Here is a 12500-nt window from a genome sequence, read left to right as displayed (position 1 = left end):
TGTTGGGATACACATGGAATCTACATTTCATCATCGGCTCTCAGGGTGGTACACATCAACTGGCACCTCTACTGATCGCGCCCGATGTTTATGATCGATTGATAGGCCACACAGTATCAAAAAGCGCGGAAAGAGGACTGCTGTCAGCACGAGCAAGAAAGCGAGTTGTTTAGCACGAGTTTGTGCATCAACAACCGCGATCACGAACACGAACTTGACCGGATGAACTTTTACCCTGAACCGCACCGTACCACAGACGACCAGACCAAACGGGCCATTAAATTGTTGTCGGTTGAGCTGCGTTTATCAATTATCAACATGCTCCGAGGTTCAGGCAATTTACAATTTTTCCTGATTGATTGCCTCCGATCGATCTACCCCAACAGCCGGCCAGAAGGGAATGCGAGGCTTGTTGGCGCGGCCAAAGTCGAAGCCAAAGCAACTGATTAAAGCTTGCTCGGTATGATCTCATCCTTCCACTGCAGTTCCGGGTGCTCTGTACTCTGTCATCGGAACTGTAACACGGGCGAGGCGAAACGGCGACAGGGACGCAAGGAAGCCTTTGCATTAATGCGCACTTGACATCATTACAAAATCCTTCATCCCACAGGCGGCAAGCTACCGCGAACCACAACGACCAGCACGACCCTCAAAGGAGTGTGGCGTACTGTCATGCTTCACGGAACATCTGGTATGGTTTATGACAATATGTTTCATCCATCCCGAAAGAGAGGCTGCTTTTGCTGTTGGGAGTTTTTAATATCGTCCCACCGAAAGAGACCTAAAGTCGGCATGGAATCCATATGGAACATCCGGTTGATAGCCTTCCGTTTGTACTCCCGTTGGTGCACGTTCGAAAGCGCAATGGAGCAATGAGAATTCAATCGAACTGAAGCACCAATTCATAGCACATAATTCATTTTTTACCGAGAAGCCGGCTGGAAATACTTTTAGACCGTGGATGGTTTCGCAAAACTCCCAACTGCTCCACTCAACTACTGAACGGTATTACGACGCATTTTCAAATGCCTCACATCCGGGATCCGAGATGCGACTTGCCGCATTCACGCCTGTGAAGGCAACAAGAACAAAGCACCCTCTAGGGGCCACCCGGCCAGAGTAGAAGCGGAGCGAGGTATAAATCTACTCTCGACCCGCTTATTTGGTCACAACATCACGCTAATCCGCTTGTCCGTGTCGGGACATAAAAAGCGGGTCCACGAGCGCTTACTAGAGTTCGTTTCAGCACAACCACAGCCGGCAAACCATTCCTTGGTGGGGCACTTGGTGGAGTCATCCGGACAGCATTATGGTCTACGGCAACGAAGCTTGACCATTAACGGGCGGTGGCAACGCGTAATGACCATGTTTCCGCCAATCCTCCAACAAATCATCGCTCTTTCATCGCGAAACGAATGCCGAACCGTGGGATGCGACGGTACGATTATCCTTATCACAACGCTAGCGCGAGACGAAGCAGCATCCATTCCCTTTTGGGTGAATTCCGACCATCCAGCGCTTCGTTGGAGTTGCTGGCGTACTTTCAGATTGTTTGACTGATGGGTTTATGAACTCGACCGGGAATGTCGATTCACCGAACAGGGTGTACGGAGGACACGGTAGGTCACGGCTTCTGACGCTTGCTGTCTCAGCACATCGTCGCGTCAATCTTTTTGGGGGAGAAAATTAGATTTTGCTCCCCTGCAGCCCCTCTCCTGCCAGTGCAACAAAGTGTGTCCCCTCCTCCTCACACCGGGGATTTAGAAATGAATCCGATTTTGCGCCGTAAATAAACTGGAACCCAACCGTTTCTACCCCAAAAAAGGATGGTAGGCAAGTTAAATAGCAAGTACACGCCCCGGTTTTCCTTCTCTCCCAACAAACGATGGCCGCTCCTGTCGCCATTAGACGCTTCAAGGTTTTGACGGAAATGCGATTTATCTTCCATTGAATTGAAATTGCTTCCATTGCTGGTTCCCTGTGGGTTGAATGGTCTTGAAGGATGGTTACGTACGCATCGTGCGTCTTCCAGCGGGATCCTGCTCACACCGGAGCTCTAGCTCGAAATAGCTCTATCACAGCTTGGCTCGGTGATGATAGGTCCTTGTGTACAAGCTCTTGAAGCCACACGAAGACCGAGGGGGTGGGGGAAGGGCAGGGATGGCAGGGAGACCGAGTAAATTGTCAGAAATGAAAAACCCTACCTATCCCTTCCTCCTCCCTCAAAAAAACGTCGAGGACACCGCACTCATAGGAGAGCCCCGAAACTCCCGAAATCCCCGAGAAAAAATGCGAAAAAAGGACTTGCCGCCGGTGGTTGAAGTGGAATTATAAAAGAGCTGAAGTTGCACAGGGAAAGGAATATTAATATTTTTCGGACGGTTTTCTGGCATTCACTTGCTGCTTCTTCTCGCGCGCTCTCCTTCTGCCGCGAGCGAGTGGCACGAGCAAGTTTAATTGCGAAATTTGTGCTCTAAAGGTACTCACGCTGCATTACCTTTTTGGAAAGCAATCCCCTTGTGTCTTATTAATTAACTCTCGTCCAAATTTTGTGTACTCGTCTGTGTCGGTTCGTCATCAGCACAGCGCCCCCCTCCACAGGGAGTCAACATTCACACGACCTTCACGATGCTTCCCACGCGGTTATTAGCACCCCGGCCATATGTTTGTCTGTTGACCTACCCAAATGCTCAATTTATTGACACCTTTTCTGGCCAGCAGCATTTGATGGTGCTAATGAAACACCAAAAAGCTTCCAGTTACTGTACTGCCCGGCAAGTGTTAACCGTGGCCACGAGAAGGGCACTAATTAATAGCTCCAATAGACGGTTAAAATATGTCTGATTAAGGTAACAGAACAGAACGTGACAGAAGCAGCAGTAGCAGTGGTAGGTGGACGCACGAGGGCCACGAGATAAGACGCTGTTGCCATAGCCAGCCGCTCTGTCTCTGCGTATGTGCGAATGGTGTGCCAAACATAAACAATCCCTACCTCAAGGAGGGCGTCTCGGGTGTCTGTAGCGGACAGCCATCGTCGCAGCCGCAGCCACTGCAACGCCAAAGTCAACAAGCAGCTAAACGACACGAACGAAAACATACGGACGGACCGGAAACGGTATCCGCTTCTCCTTCGGCTCTACAACCGCCGTGAAGGACTCGACTCGGAGGAGACGCCAACACGAAAAGGGCAACATGACCGGTCCGGTGCAGTAATGTTGCGTGACATCACTGCGTCTGTGTATGTGTGGTTGGTATCCATGAGATGGTAAACCATCTGGTAGCAAAACTAGCAGCTGGCAACAGGTGTTTCCTTTGCAGGGCGGTTTGTACTTTCTTCTGCCTCCGCGCGTTTTTTCGCGGGAGATCGATTTGGCGTCGTACGAACCTCGTTTTACAGCCGAGAAGTAGTAAACCATTTACGATGCACAAGGAACGTCTGGAGAGTAGTAACTCGGAAGCACCTACTTCGATCTGTTTGTTTTCAAGTCAAAGGAGCTCCCGCTATGTTTAGGACTCGCTTCGCTTGGAAACTATCACGATGGCTAATTTGATTTCATTTTGATTGTCTACAATTCAATCTGGAAACCGGTTGGACTTGGGCACTAATTTGGTGTGTTTCGCGTGAAGTTATAATAAACTTTGTCTACGGCACTGCCACGGGAACCGAGACGGTCTTCATCCTCACGCAGAACGGTGAGAGATGCAACCGCTTTCCATGGAGACGCCTGGTAACCGATGGTTTTTGCAGGCGTTTTACTCAATTAAGTGGTATCCAAACCGCATCTCCAGTTACTTTTTCTGGATTTCTGGTTTCTGGTTTTCATCAGAAATCATCTCTTGTCGTCTGCGATGTTGAATGATCGCTCAAACAAGGTGTTCCATCTGTCAACCAACCAGGATAATCCAAAGACCAACTTGCAATCCGGACAATGTAACATTTTGACCATGACATTGCTCTCATCGTGAGGAATACGCAAGCATATTTTTAGACCATGACAAAACCACAAAATCCTCCACAAACGCCTGATTAATGGAACATAGTTTGTAGCAGGAGGCACCCTTTACCCCCTTGGTCTGTTTATCGGGCGTGTTCTTTGGCCGTTTGTTGGGAAAACTGAAAAAACCACAAATTAAAGAACGTTGGTCCGCTCCGGGACCAAAACTTCCTCCTCCGGGCTATCCAATTTGGTTTTCCAATTTCCGTACCCCGTGGGTTGAAGTTATGATGATGATGATGAGACAATCCCGTCGGCATAGACCGCAGGGCAGGTCGCAGTGCGCTGATGAGGAAGTTATTTGCGTGTTCAAGAGAGAAAGGGAGTGAGGCGGAGAGAGAGAAAAATACAAACAAATAAAAGATCCATCCATCCTAGCGCACCGTGTTTTTTAGGGCTGGCAGATAAATGGCGGATATGGATGGGATTGTGTTGGATGATGGTGGGGATTGTAAACTTCATTGAAAAGATAGGCCCACAATAGACAGCACCGCTGATGCCGCTGATGGCCAACAATTGTGCTTCAGCGCAACCAACCGCCTGCTGTTGGTTGAAGGAAGGTGATAGGACTAAAGTGAAAAGACATTTCCTTAGCATCCTCTCGCGTCCCCCGGGAGGTAATGGTGGTTTGACGAGTCCCGCGTAGTGATTATCATTTGTCAGCAAACGGCTGTGCCATTTATGCAGATGCTTCCCTAAAAAGGAACGAAAGGAACGCCATTTGGAGCAATTTATGCGCCACAATCTCGCGTCTCACTAAACGCGTCATCCATTTGCGTTCGTTTCCTTCACATCGGGCGCAGTCAGGAGCAGTCGGACGGACGGAATCGAGACGGTTCGCGATTTGTTGATTTATTTAATTTTCCACTTTCAACGGCGTAAGACGATTGCTGAATCTCGCGACCATCACTTGCGAGCTGGCGGTGATCCAAAAGTGACCAACGCGAGTGAGAGCTCGGTCCATCAGTCCACCGGGAATTCCTGCAAGTGCGCGTGCAGACACGATCAAAACGAGATGATGACCGATGCCTCTCATGCGATGTGATGGAAGAAAAGGGGTTTTTGATTGTGAATAGAAGCGGAGCTCAAGTGGCCGGGCCCAGGAGTACCTCCGACATTGGGACATTTGCCAATTGAGGCACAACATAGTCGCCCCCGGGGGATGGACAGACTCTCTTTAAAGCCGCGGACCACAGCTCACGGTTGACCTCATTATGGGTACCCGGTCCTTTGCTCTTTTTTAGCTCATCTCTTTCTTCTTGCTATCCAAAGTTCACCGGCACGTGTAACAAAAGAACGATTAATCCGCTTATAAAATTCCAACTTCCTGCAGGGAGGACAGGCGATCTCGTCCGGATCATCCTTATCACCAGCAGCAGCAACAGCAGCATCAGCAGCAACAGGTGGAATTCGCACGTCCAACGAAACGGCTGCTAGTCCGGCATGCAAATTCCGGTGGTTGGCCGCGAATGGTTTATGCTGATTCATATTCATTGAATTATGGCTCTACGCTTCATTTCATTATCGTACCGTTCGCCGTCAAATGGTCAAACAGGGGAACGAAAATGGCAAAAGATGATTGGTTCGAGCCGGGCAGGTGTACTGCAAACCAGAGGGAAGCGACTTACTTTGCATCAATAATCCCTCCAACCAGATGGAATACAAAGAGGGAATGTTTGCGTTTAAACATGCCACCATCCAGTGCCTGCAAGCGTGGCCACGGTAAAATGAATTTAATTTATTATCCCTCGGAAGCTCGTGTTACTATTTGCGTGAGAAAATGCAAGCAAAACGCTAGATAAATCATTCTGGGCATTTACATATTTCTTGAACTCTCGTCTAAACATAGCCCACTGACGACACGCTGACTGGCTAGTGGCCGTATACTAGAGCAGTAGTATGTTGACAACTCGCGTCATCTCCAACCACTGCTCGATGATCGAGACAGAGAGAGATTTGCGAACAACAGCAGTGCGGAAAAAGGGCAAATGGGGACGAGGTCCAAAAATCACTCTTCACCAACCATTGAGGAGGAGAAGAACCTTCCTTAAATTCAAAGAAGAACCTTTGAGTCATCGCTGGAGAGTAGAAAACGGGAAAGAATGGTTATATTCTCCCTAAAACTTCAAATCGTTCATCGATCAAACCACGTTTTGCGAATTTTCCACTAGAGAACTATAAATAACCGAGCTACCGAGCTACCTCACACATCGTTCGTCACTAATCAAGAGAAACCCCACCAGCCAACACTCCCTACTCGGTACCCCAAGGACACACGCGATGCGATCATCGCTTCCGGAGAACCGAAGCCGGAGGGCCTACTGCGCGGAATTAGATCACTCAATCCGCCATCTCGAAAAGGTCTCACGGACAAGCATCTCATACATCATCTCGTATCAGCATCATCACACCATACTAAATGATTGATTTCATGTTCTCTCGAGTACGACGTGCTCGCTCCTTTTATTACTCTAATTGACGATCCGTCGCGACTGGCTCGGATCTTCATCCCGAGGACCATGATGGGGTTTATGAATGAATAATTGATTGTTGCTGCAACGCTTCGATTCCGTGGCCACCTACAGGAGTAGCAGCAGCACCAAGATGATGAAATTTTATCGCCAATAAAAGAGCCGTTTAGCTACCGATCAAATTTTCGCCTCTCTTGCCTTGGTTTCATTACGGTGGCCAACACGGCTGGGAAAACCGGGGTCGAAGTGAGTGAAAACGTACAGTTTGCCCAACTGGTGTGTATTATCCGGACGATTAGTTTGTTGATTTATTTGCCAAAAAAAAAATGAAGAACTGTTGACACCAATCCCGCGGCTACCGGAAGTGGGGAAGGTTGGCGTGCGCCAAAAAGGTGCTGGTGTTTAATTGCAGCTTTTGGCACCAAACTGGTGCTAAGGGACATGCTAAAAGTGTACAGTTTGTTATAATTAGTACACGAGTTAGTAAGTGTGGTCGTATTTAAGATTAAAGCAATATCACGCTACGGTGTTTCTTGATCAATTCGCCATGAAATTCTTCTCCACGTTTCAAGTAGTGTATCGGAGGGAGGTATAAATATAAACTTCTTTCGAGAGGCCATCATCATCCTCCTGTTGGCAGTTGGTTTTTCGGTGGGGTCCAACCTGATCTGACCGATCCACCAACCATTATTCATCACGTCATATTCACGGAGATGCGTTCGTACTCGAGAAGCTCCACGGCCATGGTGGCTCAAGACATCGCCGTCGTCATCGTTCCTCTCCCGATGCGGCCATGGTGCTGCATTTTGTGTGGCCCTAATGTGTGCACATTCATTAACACCATTTTATGAGAGTACCCCCCTCCGACCGATTTGCATGTCTTGCAGCTCTCCTCCTTCGCCTCTCGATGGTCTCATCCGATCAAACAAACGATATCTTCATCCCCTCATTCTTAGCCCCCCGATCTTGCTGTCCTCAAAAGCAAACAACGTTCAGAAAGGGAGAGAGAGAGAGCGGTGCCGTCATCTGGCATGGTCTTTGGGGCACACCACAAGCGAAGAGTGGAGTGATGGTACTTCACGGTTGCTGTGATGCTGTGAAGAAGGCACAATATTGCACATGATGCACTCGTTGGCATGGACGTTGGTTGCTGTGGACGACGGATTGTGAACGTGTCTGGCATAATCATCACAACCGCACACATGGACCACCGCCCCGCCCGTCCCGTCCCGGGCCAATTTGCATGAAACTTCTAACTCTACGCTAACTCAAACTGCTATCGGACGATTTACAGTGAGCTAACGAGGGCCATCCTTGCCAGTGGTGGGGAATGGCAAACGCGGCACGGCGGAAGTGTGGAAGAGTAGCTGTCGATCGAATGTTCATAATCGAGAATTGATTACGAAGTAAACATCGGGAGTGGAACAGACGCGCACCACTTGTTGCTATCGTTGCTTCCCGGTTGGGAGAGGCGAGTTCCCGCCGAGTTCAGCACGCTGCTGTCGCCAATACAGTGCGCATCGCATTTTATCAACCTCTTCAACAGGAACGCAGGAAAAATGGGTCAAAGTCGACGTTATTAAAGCCAAAGAGACAGTGAAACAATTCCTTCCAATAGTTTATGTCTTTAATGTTTACGTTTAAGACCTTTTTTGGGGGAGAAGCAAACGTTTTGGTGACTGCTCCGTTAACCGGTCATTGGGTTTGTGGATATGCTAATGGCGAACGCAATCACTGATTGCAGCCCTCCGTTGATAATCGTCTCGCGATATTAGCGCGTGCGAGCCTGCCTTTTGCGCCCAGTGTCGTCGGAGCATCCTCTGGAGAGGCCATAGGCACCATGGAAAAGGAGAATCATTTAAATGGGTCAAGAAGACAGGCGCAAGATCAGGGATACGGTGAACACACGTGCGTGCAGTTTTTCGCGTCGCTCATTTGCATTTCTGTGCGAGGGATGATTTTACTTTTTCGTGAATTAATCTAACGTTGCCGTTCCCGGGTGTACGAGTGTTATCATCTTGACGTTCCTAGCATGTTCCTTTTTTTCTAATTCCTAGATCTTTGGTCTTTAGTTGATCGAAATAGTTTAGAGATAATTCATTTTCGATTTTCTACTTACAGATTTCGTTCTTTGAGTATTTGTGGCGGACGCATTGTTGGTTACCATAGTTACGCTACGGTACCAAGATGGTATGATGCAAAATGACCACAAAAATAAAATCTCCATTCCCTATATTCCATTCTTGATCAGTGGTTCGACAGAGATTGAAACATTGTAAATGGATATGCAAATGACATACCGTCATCTACGTTAACACACAGCGTCATCCGGTTACACCGAGTTGACAAAACCGTCGAGTGTGCTAATAGGAAGCGTTGCCCATCCATGAACAAAGTGTAAATTTCCATTTTTACCATTACCCTCTCTAGCTGAACAGCCGCTACCGTTTCCGCTCTTCACATTTCACCATACAACAACATTAAACTAAGATTAGCCGCACTAAAGCCGCACCTAGAACGAGGGTGATAGATTTGAAAGGGTTGCCCACCAAGCGGCCACTCACTCATTTGCTTTATAGATTTGCGCCTTTTAACTGCTACTAGGCGACCTCTGATGTACTAAACGATAACCATAAAACTCAGCGACTTCTTGTCTCCACCCTCCTCCTGGCTGTAGTGTGGGTGGGCGTTTTCGGATTCGCAAGCGGCGACATCATACGCGGCACTTGCCGTACGACGGACGGCGTCTATTTTAAAACCCCTACATATTGGCCTTGGTACACCGGCCACAATATACCACTATATGACGGAATCACGAGATCACGATGCATCGAAGTGTAGCAACGTTGTATTCATCATCCGCCGCCCCACCATCATCATCATCAATGGAACGACGAGTACCCAGCACCCACACTCGAAACAATCATCGCAATCGAAACGTGGGCAGATGCCGGCCGGTCGGTTGTTGTCTGATCTGCATAACCTGATCGGCAACGAACCGGAAACGCGCCCGTGCACTGAAGTGCATTCAAAGTATTTTGCAATATGATCCACGCGTGCACCGGGGGTCCAGTCGCGCTCGGTCGCAAACACCCAAAAGCCAAAGGTGATGCGCATAAACGGTGGCCCGTACCGGCACCGGAGCGAGCGGTGGTTGAGATTTACTTGCAAGAGATCTGGGTCATCTTCCACCAACGGAGACAACCGGTTTCGCGCGCGCACTCGAGCGCACGGTTCGCATATTTACATTCAAGCCGTAGCCGCAGTATTTAACAGCAAAAAGATCGAGATCTCGTTTGGTGAACCATGAGAATCCCAGCCATGATTAATGGCCACAGCATAGCGGCGATCACGACGCCCTGTTGCGGGTGTCGCATCCGTTTTGGCGGTCGACCGGTCGGTGCCCGACGAATACTCTATTTTTGACGCTCCTCGATCAGCAAAACTGTATGAGAAAATGTTGTGTTCGGCTCCGTAAAGCCCATCTTTATGATCTATCAAAAGGCGCCTCGTCTGAGGGAGTTTGAGATAAAAATCTGTTGATTTGATGCGATACCGGGGGAGAACGGACGGGAACACGTGGTCGCGGTCCCAAAATTACGTAATCTGATCGCAATTTTCGCGGCCACTGAACGCTCGTCTGCTTCCAGTCTCACTGCCACCCACCGATCATTGTCATCATGATCATTGTGTGTTCCGTGTCCAAGCGTTTTACAGATCAGACGATAGAATGTTGGCAAATCATCAGCCCAAGCAAGGTGACTGTCAAGTGCTTGCGACGTGCCTGCCGAACATCAACAGACCGAGCGAGCAGGGCGGCCGTAGAGAGTGTACACTGTTACTGTGTGGCTGACCACAACTCAACGATGCGGGCCCCGTGGTGGTTCTATATTTACTTTGCGTCACAGCAAACCGACCGATACAGACACGCCACGCATCATAACGGAACGCGTGCGCGCATCCATCTCCCTAGAACGGTGCTTGCAGATCATTAACGCAGTATTAGGGAATTGAGGTAACCGACTGTCCGGAGCTCCAGAACGGACCTTCTTCTGCCTTCTTACCGGATGTGGCTACCCGAAGCCGCCCGAGGGCGCAGTGTTCCGGTCTTATTTGGTACGCCACATGGCCAACCAGGGCTGCACGTGGCATATTAACGAGCTCACACGCGTACCCTCGCGGAGAACGTGCCACAGACACTACCAGCAAGGCGTAGCTCCCAGGGGTGCTTCTCGATCGATCGTCTCGATCCCTGATTTGGTTTTTTGGCAAAATTGATATCAAGGACAGGTGATGCAGGCACATTGATGGCCACAATTGTGCACGATAATAATGAGCTTGTAAACAGTTTACCCTAAAGCTCACTCTCCCCCCCAGTAGGCCAACCGCGGTTATCATCACCGCTTGGTGCTCTGCTGCTGCACCCTCTCAGTCGGAGCTGATAAGAAGTGCGACAACAAGTAGCAGTGCGCTGCGGACTCCAGATTCTGATAAATCACCCACCGTCATCATCATCATCATCATCACCACCATCGTTAACGGGTGCGCCCCGGCGCAACGACGATCACCACCCTTCTTCTTCTCGAAGCCGGCCGCCAGCGATTCCAGAAGGTTCCACGCCTGGGATTGACGCGGGCTCCGGAGAGCCGGTACAGAAGAAGATCGAAAGTGAAGGAAAGGAATGGAACGGGGAACCTGTTGCGTGCGGGATGATGCATTTCGTATTCCAATGTCGCACGGTATCGCTAAAACAAACATACGACGATCAAGCATGCGGTGCCAGGGTCCTCTAACCGGGCATATTATGTCTTCGTTTCGTTTCTTGTTCCCTCAGGTTGCTTCTTTCTTAAATTCACTTCGAACCGACCCGGACCTTGAGTTCTTCAGTTCTAATTAATTCCATTTCCAATGATCCAGCCCCTGTTACTGTTCACACCACCGGTTCGGTGTCTCTTCAAGGGGTCATCACACATTCCAAACACACACTCCGTTCACCACCAACGCACACACGAGCACACGATCCCCCATTCTTCGAGGTGGTGCTGCTATTTTTAAGAACCGCTTCTCAACTAGCGCCTCAAGAGCATATTCTCATGTCGTATCGGGGACCTACGGACCATCAGCAAGATCCTCTTTCGCGACAGTGTCACACACGCGCTGAAGAAGAAGGTTTTCGCACCAAGATTGTCTCGATCGCGGATCGCGGATCGTTCTCCATTTCGCGACCACTAAATCGGGTTTCATTAATGTTTCCTGCCACACTACGTGCCACATTCGGTTCTTGGGGGGGGGACAGTAGTAGCCAGGGCCATATAAAGTTCCATCCATCGCAGTGCACATGGCGCACATGGCGCAGACGACAACGACGACGACGACGACGTTGCCTTAAACCAACCAAGTGACACACAAATACACATCTTGCGCAAAAACAAAAACACCTACCGGCGGCACTCGACCTGCGATCTCGATGCTGCTGCTGCTGCTGCTGCTAGAACGAACTATCAGTACTGGTGGTCTGATAGCGATTGGGTGTGCTAGCTGGTGTGGTGGTAGTACCGGCAACGGAACCCGGGGCCTCTTCGTCGTTGTCAGTGATCTAAGCAGAGCGCGAGAGAGAGAGAGCCGTGTGCGCGCGGCCTAAACCCGTTATCCGGTGGCAATAGAATCACTGAAGCAGCACGACGCACGCCAAGCAGCCACACACTCGCACAGGCACACAGCACCGGCGGCAACCCGGACCAGCGGTCTATCTGTTTTGTACCGAACTCGACTTGCGTACTCTACCGGGCACCGACGGCAGTTCGAAAAACACACCCTACCACGGCGACGACACGGCGATGAATCCGAGAACCGACCGACCGATCCAACGACGACCGCGTGCGCGGCCCCTATCGAGATTGCGTTGCTCCAGCTGCACGCGCCCGAAGCCGAACGCAAGTAAGGGAGCGCCAATGCGTGCTCTGCCGTGGTGGTGAGAATTTGCTGATCTCCGACCGACCGACCGACCGAGCGCAGTCCGCGAGAGAAAGCAGCA

At 49.8% G+C, this 12500-nt stretch overlaps 1 protein-coding gene across 1 annotated transcript in view; it reads right to left on the bottom strand.

Moving 5' to 3' along the window:
* LOC126580712 (excitatory amino acid transporter 3) overlaps nucleotides 1–12333 on the bottom strand; it is a 17203-nt gene extending 4870 nt beyond the window's left edge. Inside the window, exon 1 of the mRNA XM_050243930.1 lies at nucleotides 11909–12333. The gene's annotated coding sequence lies outside the window, so the exon portion shown is untranslated. The remainder of the gene's footprint in view (nucleotides 1–11908) is intronic.
* Nucleotides 12334–12500: the final 167 nt, after the last annotated feature.

The sequence above is a fragment of the Anopheles aquasalis genome, chromosome 2 (genome assembly GCF_943734665.1).
Source record: "Anopheles aquasalis chromosome 2, idAnoAquaMG_Q_19, whole genome shotgun sequence".
NCBI lineage: Eukaryota > Metazoa > Arthropoda > Insecta > Diptera > Culicidae > Anopheles > Anopheles aquasalis.
This window is presented reverse-complemented; position numbering and strand designations above follow the sequence as displayed.